Source organism: Pinus tabuliformis, chromosome 2_1 (genome assembly GCF_031772625.1).
Source record: "Pinus tabuliformis cultivar Carrire ecotype Pingquan chromosome 2_1, CPIR1, whole genome shotgun sequence".
NCBI lineage: Eukaryota > Viridiplantae > Streptophyta > Pinopsida > Pinales > Pinaceae > Pinus > Pinus tabuliformis.
Genome location: NC_142299.1, coordinates 79,230,977 through 79,243,297, shown reverse-complemented (window position 1 = coordinate 79,243,297; position 12,321 = coordinate 79,230,977).

Here is a 12,321-nt window from a genome sequence, read left to right as displayed (position 1 = left end):
ATCTGAGATTCCGGTTACTCCAAACATTTCTAGAAACCCTGCCTCTATTGAAGAAGTTCAACAGCCACAGAGGGAGAGTAACACTGATCCCAGTCTGAGAACAAGTACTTGCGTTACTGAACCAGTTCCATCTGTAACCGGTCCAGAGAGTATTGTTCCTCAAACAACTGTCGCTGTCGAAACAACCCCTTCTTCGGCACCAGAAATATTTTACGGACCTGACGGTCTTCCTCTTCCACCTGGTTTGATTGCGATAGAGGAAATTGTAGAGGACCCGCAAGCAAGTACTCCAACCCATTTTGGAGTAGGGGTCACTCTTTTTCCTGCAACATCAGAAGTTAGTCCATCACCAGTGGAAGTTCCTGTAGAATCGCTAGGCAATTTATTGGATAGACTTAAAATGTCTGAGCAACCGTCGACATCTAGGACTGTGTCGAATGACACAGCGACAGCAGAACCCCCTGCCGCCACTCCGACGATGTTTGCCGGTATACCATCTGTCCCAACTAGCTCGCGACAGCTAGAAGGATTCCACCCAGGGACTATTTCGACAGTGTGGTCTGTTCCAGTTTGTTCCTCCGGAATAATATCCGGTAATTCTTATGTTGAAACTAGACAAATTGATCCCTATGGAGGTCAATTTGGGCCATCTAGTCCCCAAGGGCAAACAATCCCCTTGAGTTCCAGATTGCTACCGTATGGGGGGTAGTATGCCCTTTCATTACCCCCTCCGGAAGGATATCCATACGGCAGTTCTCAACCGTATTCAGGTTATACTGGAGTTACGACAAGTGGTTGGGTACCTATGCTACCCCAACAGCCAAGAGTTGTGTATTCTATGCAACAATGTGTACCTATGTCGAACATCCCGACAACGCCAACTATTGTAACAGTGTCGCAAGTTCAAACGATGCCTGTTGTGTGTCAACCTCAGATTTCTCAGTTTCTAATGCAACAACCCCTTGACCCTGCGACACAACCACAATCGCCAATTGGAGGGGCGACACAGGTCCAAACGGGTTCAATTACCCCACATCTTGGTCCGTCGGTTAGTATAGCACAGCAAAACATGGCTTCACAACCGTGGCTAGTGCAATACCAACAACCACAATTCCAGCAGGTGTACCAAGGATCTGAGCAGCAGATCTTTGCGAATAGTGGACAACTGTATATTCAAAATGGTTTAAACCAACCACTTTACAGTGGTCAAGTCCACCAACCGTATCAGTCATACCAACATCAATTACATTACGCTGGTATGCAAAGGCCTACTGCTCAGGCGATTCCATCGTATCCGTGGTACGCCTCGCCTAACCTGAATCAACAGTTACCATTCGTGGCAACTCTAGAATTACCGGATTTACACCGATTAACGAACGATCTGATTGCTTACGCCCCTTGGTGGCCAGCGATTCCTCACAAGCTTCCATCAGACATTCCTAAATTCAATGGAAATCCAGGCGAAGAACCGTCGAATCGTGTGATGACTTTTCATCTGTGGTGTTCGTCGAACACCCTGAACGATGATTCGATAAGGCTTCGCCTTTTTCAGAGGACATTGACAGGTCCAGCGGCTAAATGGTATATTGAATTACCTAGAGCCTCTTTCGACAATTTCAGTTCCCTAGCCACGACTTTCTTAACCCATTTTCAATTACCGATAAGGTATGAAATTGGAACAGAAATCTTAACCAATTTCAAGAAGACGAAAGCCACACATATATCCGATCATATACATGAGTGGCGTCGTCGTCGCAGAATGGTGAAGACTTATGTTCCAGATCAGCTATTAGCTGAATGGTTTATAAAGTCGTTACTTCCTGCTATAACGGAAGATGTGGCCAAGGGGGGAGTCGTAACAGAGGAGCAAGTTATTGCTCGTGCACAATATCTAGACTTAGTGTATACTCAGTCTGGCACGCTCTACGACAAGATACCTGACGCCCCTAGACCGGAATTTTCAATTCCTCCTCCTCCTAAATCAAATAGTGACTCTCATGCCGGCGATGGTGTGATTGGCACAGCAAACGCAAATTCGACAAAGGATTCGTCTAAGAAAGCCCGTAAGATTTCGAATCAAAATGCAAATCAGGAAATTCTTGCTTCGGAAATAAATGTCGTATCAGCAGATAAAGGCAAGAATTCCAATCAACCAGGAAGTAAGAAGAAGCAAAACAAAGGGAAGAAGAAGAAATAGGGTGAGTCCTCCCCTCAAAAAACTTCTTCAAACCCTCCTGGAAATAGGAAATTTCCTTGTCAAATATGCGATGAGGAGGATTATCGGACAACAGATTGTACGTTAAGAGTTGAGCTAAAGAAATTCTTTAAGAGTTCTAAAACCTCTGCTGTGTTAACTGATCCATTTCCAAATCCAGGTCAAAATATGGTTGATAGTGGAAATGCTTCCTCGTCGCAAGTGCTAATGTTATCGATCTCTAAGCAACAAAATGATGCTTTGATTTCGACAAGGAACAAAGATTACGGGAATCCACCGGGGTCGAACGACAAAGGTAAAGATCAACCAAGTAGTTCGACAACAACTTCGACAGAAGTTGTACCGCCCATCATTCCTGAATTAACAATAAAACCGCCGAAGGGAGTAGTACACAAGTCGACATTTAATCCTCGCGCCAGAGCGGCGCAGCATTATAACATAGTGGAAGATTTGGCCCAATCGCCATCTGCTATGTCGACTCTTGAGGTACTGCAAAATTGCCCATCCCAAAGGCAGGCGTTGTTATCGGCTATTGGTGGGGTTGATCCTAAGGATTCCAATCTTGTATCCTTTGACCACAAAGGATATGATCCTCAGTTACCAGCTCAACTAGCTTTCCTTATTCAAGTGAAAGCCCTCAACAAAATTGTTCACCGAACAATTATTGATGAGGGGTCATCTACATGTATCATGTCGATGAGTTGCTGGAAAACTCTCGAATCTCCAACCTTGTCGCGATCTTCGACGACATTAAAAGCATTCGATGGAAGGACGTACACCCCGTACGGCATCCTAAATAACTTGAATGTTGAACTAGGAGGAAAAACAGTGGAAATTGATGTGGAAGTCATCGATGGAAATCTTGACTATAACATCCTACTGGGAAGACCATGGATATATGCCATGGCAGCTGTAGTGTCGACTTATTTTAGGAAGATCGCATTCCCTTTTCAAGGAGGGATTATGGTCGTCGACCAACAGAACTTCCTCCCTAATGGTTCACAAGTTACAGGAAGCATTCCCATGATCCATGGGAGCGACCATTCAATTCAAGATATCGGAGTAGGCCTATTGAAAGACCCCACAATGATGGGAACTTTCGCGCTTCCACCTCCTATTTACATAGGAAATATAGCGTTGGTAGCAACCTGCAACATGATATCTTCCACGAAGGTCGCAAAAGATAATATCGACATGGATCATGCCATGGTTTTACCCCCAAGCCCAATAGAAATATTGTAGCAATCAATGTTTCGAGCATGGGAGGCGAACCCAAATCAATGCTCGTCAAGCGTTTGGGTAGATAGGTCTAGAGAATATGGTACCCCATTGGATCCTTGGTCGAAAGTACATGGGACTGACGAAGGAATCTTACAGTCAATGTTGATTGAGGGGGCACCATGGAATGACCACCACCATCGTTCCCTTCTTCCAGAATATGAAGAAGATACTCAACACGACCTTTACCACCCTTCAGTTTTTGAATTCCTATCAAATACTGTAAATACGGTGGATTCCGAGCGAAACTTATCCAATATTGAAGAGACTATAGCCATAAATATCTCGACTAAACCAAATGTTGTAGAGAATATTTATGTCGGCAAAGGTTGTTCCCCTTCAGAACTGGAAATATATAACGCTCTTTTTCGCGAGTTCAGAGATGTCTTTGCTTGGTCATATGATGAAATGCCAGGCATTGACTCGAGTATTGTTGAACATGAAATTAAAATGTATCCTGATGTCAAACCAGTAAGACAACGGCTTCGGCAGGTGCACCCCAAGAAAGCCGCTGCCATTAAGGCAGAAGTTGAGAAACTTCTCCATGCTGGTTTCATCTACCCCGTTCCTCTAACCAATTGGGTATCGAATATTGTCCCTGTTATGAAGAAACAAGGGATGATTAGAGTGTGTGTCGACTATAGGGATGTAAACCAAGCTTGTCCAAAGGACAACTACCCTACACCCTTCATCGACCAGATAATTGATGAATGCGCCGAATGTGAAATATTTTCATTTATGGATGGATTTTCCGGGTATAATCAAATAAATATCCGCCCACAGGACCAGTCAAAGACTGCATTTATTTGTCCGTGGGGCACATTCGCTTATCGAAAATTACCCTTTGGTTTAAAGAACGCAGGGGCGACGTTCCAGAGGGCGATGAATTATGCCTTCCATGACATCAAGAACATAGTTCAACCATATCTCGACGACCTTCCGGCTCATTCGCGAAAGCGGACTGATCATCTGCAGCATTTAAGAGCGATATTTCTATGTTTCCGACACTACAAGATAAGACTCAATCCGCACAAATGTGTGTTTTGCATCGGTTCTGGTCGTTTACTTGGCTTTGTAGTCTCTAAGGATGGGATTCGTCTCGACCCTTGCAAGGTTCAGGCAATCATTAATTTGCCTCCACCTTCAAATTTGCTTCAGATTCAGAAACTCCAAGGGAAAGCAAACTTTCTGAGGAGGTTCATTCCAAATTACGCAGAACTTGCTAAAGGTTACACTCGTCTTTTGAAAAAGGATGTACCTTTTGTCTGGGATCAGGTGGCGCAAGCTTCCTTTGATGCTCTGAAAGATTCTCTAGTAAGAGCATCATTAATGTATGCCCCAGACTATCAAAGAGATTTTAACCTGTATCTGGCTGCAGCGGATACGACCATTGCGATGGTTTTGGTTCAAGAGGTCGATGGAATTGAACATCCTATATACTATTTAAGTAAAAACTTGAGTGATACAGAAAGTAAATATTCTTATGTTGAAAAACTAGCGCTTGCAGCTGTTCAAGCGATTCAAAGATTTCGACATTATGTCCTCTTTCGGAAAACTACCATTTTATCAGATTGCAACCCCATGACTTATATACTGTCACGATAGTTGCTGGGGGGCAAATATTCAAAATGGATAGTGATCCTTCAAGAGTTTGATCTGGAATTTGTAAAATCCAAATCAAAGAAAGCTCTAGTTTTCGCGGAATTATTGTGCGATCTCCCATCGTCGTCCAACGATGAAACATCCGAAGAGTCAATCGTGGACAAGAATTTGTTTCTGATATCTACAAGCAATGAGTGGTATGGAGATATCATAATTTATCTCCAAACCGAAAAGTTCAGGCCTAACACCTCTCACTCTGAACAGAAACGTATACGATACCAAGCTAAAGACTACATGATCATCGGTGATACGCTTTACCGTCGTGGTATCGACACAGTTCTGAGGAGGTGCCTTACCCATGAGGAGGCCGAAAAAGCCCTGAATGAGTGTCATCCAGGCGCGTGTGGGGGTCATCAATCTGGATATGCAACAACACAAAAAATCTTACGAGCAGGATACTTCTGGCCAACCATGTTCAAAGATTGCATAATCGCAGTCAGAAGTTGCCATGCATGTCAGATTTTTGATAGCAAAACCAGAAGACCACCCGCACCTTTACAGCCAATAGTTGCTGTTGGGCCTTTCGCCAAATGGGGCATCGATTTCATGCAATGTAACCCCACCTCGACCGGGGGGCATGGGTATATTATAGTCGTCGTTGACTATTTTACCAAATGGGCCGAGGCGATGCCTACATTGGATAACACTGGTGAAACAGCTGCCCTTTTCTTTTTCAATCATGTAGTCGCCAGGTTCAGCGTACCACAGGCTATAGCTACAGATCATGGATCGCATTTCCGCAATCACATGATGGTTAATTAGCTGCCAAGCTAGGGCTATCTCACGACAGCTCTACCCCGTATTATCCGTAAGCCAACGGACAGGTTGAAGTAATCAACAAGGTCCTGAAGCGTATGTTGCAAAGGATGATCGGAGTTCACAAAAGAAGGTGGCACCTAATCCTGTACTCAGCCTTGTGGGCTTACCGAACATCGGTAAAGAATGCGACTGGGTTCACACCTTTCCAACTGGTGTATGGCCTGGAGGCAGTCTTACCAGTCCAGTGTGAAATTTCGTCTCTTAAACTCGCAATTGATCTCCTCCCCGGAACTTCAGAAGAAGAGGCACATTTCTTGGAATTAATCCAATTGGATGAAACCCGTCGTGACGCCGCTTTGGCTAACGAAGCCCATAAGAAACGAGTCAAGGCGCAGTTCGACAAAAATGTCAAACCCCGTGTCTTCTCAGAAGGTGACTTGGTCTTGCTTTACGACCAAGAATCCGACAAATTGGGAGCAGGTAAATTTAATTCTTTATGGATGGGCCCCTATATTGTTAAACGAGTGTTAGCAAAAGGAGCCTACGAGTTAATGGATTATGACGGAATTCCACTGGTGCAACCTCGTAATGGGTTGTACCTCAAGCGTTACTATGCTTAAATAGTAACCAATATGCATGCACCTCGATTTGCGTTATTATGCTGGGGGCATGCAAACTTATCTACGAGCAGTTTTAGCATAAATTTCATGCTCGTTAAAAAATAAACGCAAGATCCGAGCAGTTTTAGCACATAGTTCATGCTCGTTAAAAAATAAACATAAGTCCGAGCAATGTTTTGGCGCATTCAAGCTCGTTAAAAAATGAACCTATCCCGGTAAATAACCATTGTGTATGTAACCTCATCTGCCATAAAAGCCTTGGTCGTGTTTGCACCGTCACCTCCACTTTTCATTTGGCCGATCGTTCACCTCCATATGATTGTTTACCCATTTTGAGGAACAACTGCGAAGAGTGATTTCACCTAGCCATCCTTGTGACACTGCCGTGATTGGAAAATTCCAACCTGTACCTGGAATCAGCTGCTAACCATGTTCATCACTCGTTCCTCAAAAGACGAGTCTTCTTTAAGCTCTTTTCAACTGACTCGTAAAACATGAAAAGATTGCCGAGTTTTGGCCTTCCAGCTCGTTAAAGCGACCGGGAGTGCTATCCCTCCTCTAGATTTTAATCTTTTTGGACCTGAGGGATTATTGCACAAAAAGATCGAGCGCTTGTTTTGTTCGGCTCGTTAAAACTATCGAAAACTCATCCCTTCTGTATTGTTTTATACTTTTTCGGACTTAAGGGATTAGATGACGAAAAATGACTTTTGGAGTTAACTTTATGTACCTTTTCAGACTCTCTAAAAATGAAAAGGGCCGAGTTTTCCTTGTCGTTAGACTCGTTAAAATCACTAAATAGCGACAAACTTGTCTTTAGACGAGAACGAGTTTCACTATCGCTAGGCTCGTTAAAACATAGCGATAGGCTTGCCCGAAGGGCAGGTTATAGAACAAGCATATGTTATCCTCCTCAAGCTTGACAAAAATAAAGAGGTACTGGTCAGCAATGACTGGGGAAAAATTGGGAAAAAATCAAGAAAACTTTGATGGTAGCAGGTCGCTCTTGAACATGACACTTTTCCTCCGTACCACAATCGGGTTGGGTTGTCTCATTCACCGGTCACATCACCATGGTCTCGCCATACCATCCATATTTGGGGTAATGCTACCAATCCATCGCATCAGTGTCGCCATATGTTCAAGAGAAGTCGTTCAGAAAGAGTCAACCGGGTCCCATCCACTACCATACATTATCCTTCATCCATTCATGACCGCTACCCTGAATCATATGTCACGGATCATTTTCACATCCATTAAAATCATTAGCTCCGTTCCGTGTCACTGATGTGGGATTCATTAAGGCCCTCTTTTGACGGATCGCTTCTTGTCGACATCAACTCATTATCCAAGAAGTTGATCTAGGAACAACCCCTTCAGTACTTTGAAGCTTGCATGCGTCAATGGCAAGTTTCTCACTTCCGGCGACAGGTATACATCAATGACCTTCGACCAAAAGATTTTGCGTGGTGTTCGACGCCAAGTCCTTTATTCACACCACGTGAATTGTACTGCAGTACCTTGAGGGTCATTATCATTATCGGTGATTCCTCTCGCGCTTGTTAACGGTTTACATCATTGACCGGTAATCAAGCGATGTCTTTCCATCTTCGACTTCAGCGCAATTCTCACATGGATCGACTTGTACTTAGAGTGAAGATTGAACGAGTTTGAAGACCCCGGATCTAGTTTCATCCATCCGGGCTGCGATATATATTCAGGAAAAATAAAGACATTTGACATGTACATCATTGCAGCAGATGATCATCCTACTCAAAGGATGATATTTTCACCAAAAATATCAGTCTACCATCAGACGATCGTCTGTTCTATGTACCAAAATGAATTTATAAAGCTGAGCATGGGAATGCCCGCCTCAGCTAGATCATGAAAGCAGTATGAATCATAATGTATTGTATTGTATCTTATTACAGGTCTCCTCCCAGCAAATGGACGAACTTCGGACCCTCCTAGATAAAGCATTTCACCTGATAAACGGCCTCATACTTTAGGGGGCAACTGTTATAGACATTTTTGTGCCTTACAGCCTCGAGCATGAAATGTCCATAATCTAAGGGATCCAAAGTCCCTAAACATGTTGTTCCTACCCCTAGAGGAACAAGGCCAACAAACCACAACAATTCACAGAAGTTCTCCACCTGAAAACACTCAAAAACAAGCCAATTTTGGATCATGTCAACTGCTCCACTGAGCATTTGCGCTGAATTTCAACTGCTCCACTGTCTACCTGCGTTGAATGTCAACTGCAACAAAGGCTACCTGCGCTGAGCATAACTGGACAAGTGGCAGGCTCATTTCTCAATGTGTCAATGCTCAGGAAGCTTCCAAAATGACACTTGCATCAGGGAATTCGACTGGTGATGAGTAAGAGGTTCCAAATCTCCAAGTGGACTCAAGAACTGAGATAGGGAGAGGACACTAGTCAGATCTCAAGCTGACTCATCCTCTCTCCAAAACATCTATATATGGATCTCTCCTCCATGAGATCTAAAGGCTGGAACTTTGTTATTGCAAAGAATTGTTGTTGGTTTGTGGTTGGATCATTGGGTGCTTAATGCTTTGAAGGGAGTTGAAGAAGGAATTCCATTCTGCTGGGAAGGAGATGCTGGATTGGAGCCCTATGGGTTGTATCTCTTCCTGAACCCTGTTACTTATCAATAAAGCTATCTTGGTTTGCTCCTATATGCTGGTGTATTTGTATGATTGCATTAGTATATTTGATTTACTTCTAATCCTGAATCATTTATGAATATGTATATTTGCCTTTGTGTTGTGTTCTTCTCTTGTCGCAAGTAGCTTTTCTCTTGTCACAGGTAGCTGTTCTCTTGTGATCTCGTGGGAATCAAGTAGATGTTCTCTTGAGCAAGCGAGGAGGAAAGTAGTTGTGGACACCCAAAGAGAAGAGGATCTAGATCGAGGGACAACTGGAAGACAATGGTAAGTCTACCTATCTCCCCTCTTTCACATTTCATAAAGGAAGAAACCGAAGTAGCTATATCTGTTTGTTGCTAAGGTACTGTCACACCTTAGGTGGATAGGATCATCCTGCATAGGCATTTTTCCCCACAACACTCATCTTCGAGGAATCAGTCTCCTAAATCGCACACGGGATCTGTCTGGATGACCGACGATTCTAGTTTGTTGGAGGATTTCTTCACGGAAGGATTTCTTCCTCATTTTAACACTCTGCTTACAAATCTGTCGGAACCTATCGTTGCTCCCGTGGTACCTATACTTCCTTCTTCAGTAGGAGGAACTCTCCCATTTATTCAGTCGACACCTCAAGGGTTGTGGAATTATAGAGACACTGTTTGTCCTCTACCACTTCCCCAGTCAACAGTCATGACAACACTGATAATGTGGAATCCCGCAATCTCGTTCATCTCAGGTACTACAACTCACATAACACCCTCTATAAGTGGAACCCAACAAATGCCAGGTTCCACTCCTATGGTGCCACAAAGAATACCTTCGACTAGTGCCACATATAGTGCTCCATATAACACTTAATGTGGCACTATGGGCGCGGTTCCAGTTTACCAACAACAAGGTTGGCAGCCAATGTATAGTTCCAACCCCCAGATTTAGATATCTGGGGCAGTTCCCAATATGCACATGATGGCAAGGAATGTCACAGTTCCCCCGCCATTCTCAGGCATGCATTGAAAATCGTTGATTGACATGAGTGTCCCCTCTATCAATCAAAGCCATATGGTTAGTTCTGTGTCGGTTGGGAATCCACAAGGGATTCCTACCCAATCCATGGGGGCACCCTACTCACAATCTCAGATGAGTCAAGGGGGCACTGCTTATACTGGGGGCAACTTCATACCCCAGTATCAAAATCCTCATGGAAATTCACTCTACAACACCATACTGAAAAGAAACTGCTACACCACACAGCCCATGTACACCATGGGGAACCAAACGATGGGAGGAGCACAAAGCTCCTCAGGTCATTCGTCATCACCATGGTCCGATTCGGGGGCACCCAACAATTTTCCTTTTTTGGCAACATTGGATATCACCGACTTATACAAGTCGACAAACGACCCCATCTACCACAACTTACAATGGTTGCCGATCCCGCATAAAATACCGACGGACATTCCTAAGTTCGATGGAAAACAAGGGGAGGATCCAGGCACTCACATCACCACCTACCATCTATGGTGTGTTTCTAACTCTATGGTGGATGATAGTGTCTGACTACGTCTTTTTCCCCGCACCCTCACTAGCAATGCTGTAAAGTGGTATATTGAGTTACCACACACGTCAGTGAATACCTTTGACACTTTAACAATGGAGTTCCTAAAGCACTTTCAGTTACCTATCCGTTATGAGACAGGGATGGAGCTCCTTACCTCATTTCATCAGGATACCGCCACCCACATCTCTGATCATATCCATGAATGGAGATGTAGGTGGAGGTTAGTCAAAGCTCCCATCCCTGATTTTCTCTTAATAGACTAGTTCTGTAAGTCGTTGCTCACACAAATCACTAGAGATGTCGCTCTACGTGGTGTAGTCACAGAGGACCAATCCATACATCATGCCCAGCACTTAGATTTGATTTATTCATAGTCTGGCACTCTCTACAACATTATCCCCTATGCTCCCGGTAACCCCAATCCTCCCACCACTCAGCACCCTGGAGCGCACGCCGATGGGATCGTCGGTGCAACCTCTGGGGTCGCTGTAAAACAACTCAGTGGTTTCGTTGCCAAGCTGGCAGTGGACCCCTCTACCAAAGCGACTGCTCTTCCTACCACTGCGATTAACTCTGTGCAATCTACACAGAAATCTGGTAGCAAGAACAAGAAGAATAAGAACAAGACTGCTCCTTCTGAGGAGCAGTCATCTAAGCAGCCCAACCCAAAATAGAAGGCTGCTGCACCTACTGATATAGAAAAGGATAAAGGCACCAACTATTTGTGCAAACTCTGTCTTGAAGATCACGTAACCTGGCGTTGTTCGCATCTTCAAGAATTCACGGATTACCTTACCATGAAAGCTTCTGGTAAGGCACCTGCTATCCTTAGAAATCCTTTTCCTAATCAATAGCAACAAAATCTCATTGCCAACCAACCACAACCCATGTTAGGGGGCAGCGATGGTTCGTAACACCCTTCAACTGGTGAAGGGAGTTATACCGTTTACACATTTGAAATGGTAGAACTAACAACAAGAGCTAAATCTTATCAAGCTCCTGTCGCTTCGACAGCAGAACCATCCGCATGTCAAAACCCATCACTGCCCAATTTGTGAATCGAAAGGCCAGTTGAGGAATTTGTAATCCAACCTCCCAAGGGGGCACTTCGACGCACAACACACAACACATCTGCACATGCCGCCCAACACTACAACATCGTAAAGTATTTGGTGCAAGTGCCGTCAGCTATGTCGGTGCTCAAAGTATTACAAACATGCCCCAGCCAAAGGAAAGCTTTGCTTTTAGCTATCGGGGGTATTGACCTTACGGATTCCATGATTTCTATTTTCGACATGGACAAGTGTAAGCCTCCCCTTTCCCACCAACTTTCATTTCAGGTGCATATCACTTCGAAAGGTAAAGGTATACACCGAACTGTCATCGATGAAGGTGCTTCAACCTACGTCATGTCGGCTTCATGTTGGCTTGCCCTGGGTTCTCCAACCCTCTCCTCGCCGGCAAACTCCCTTAAAGCTTTCGACGGCCACAGCTTTCTCCCAAAAGGATACTGTTGAGCCTTGAAAATGTCATTCATTTCCATTACACTTTCACTA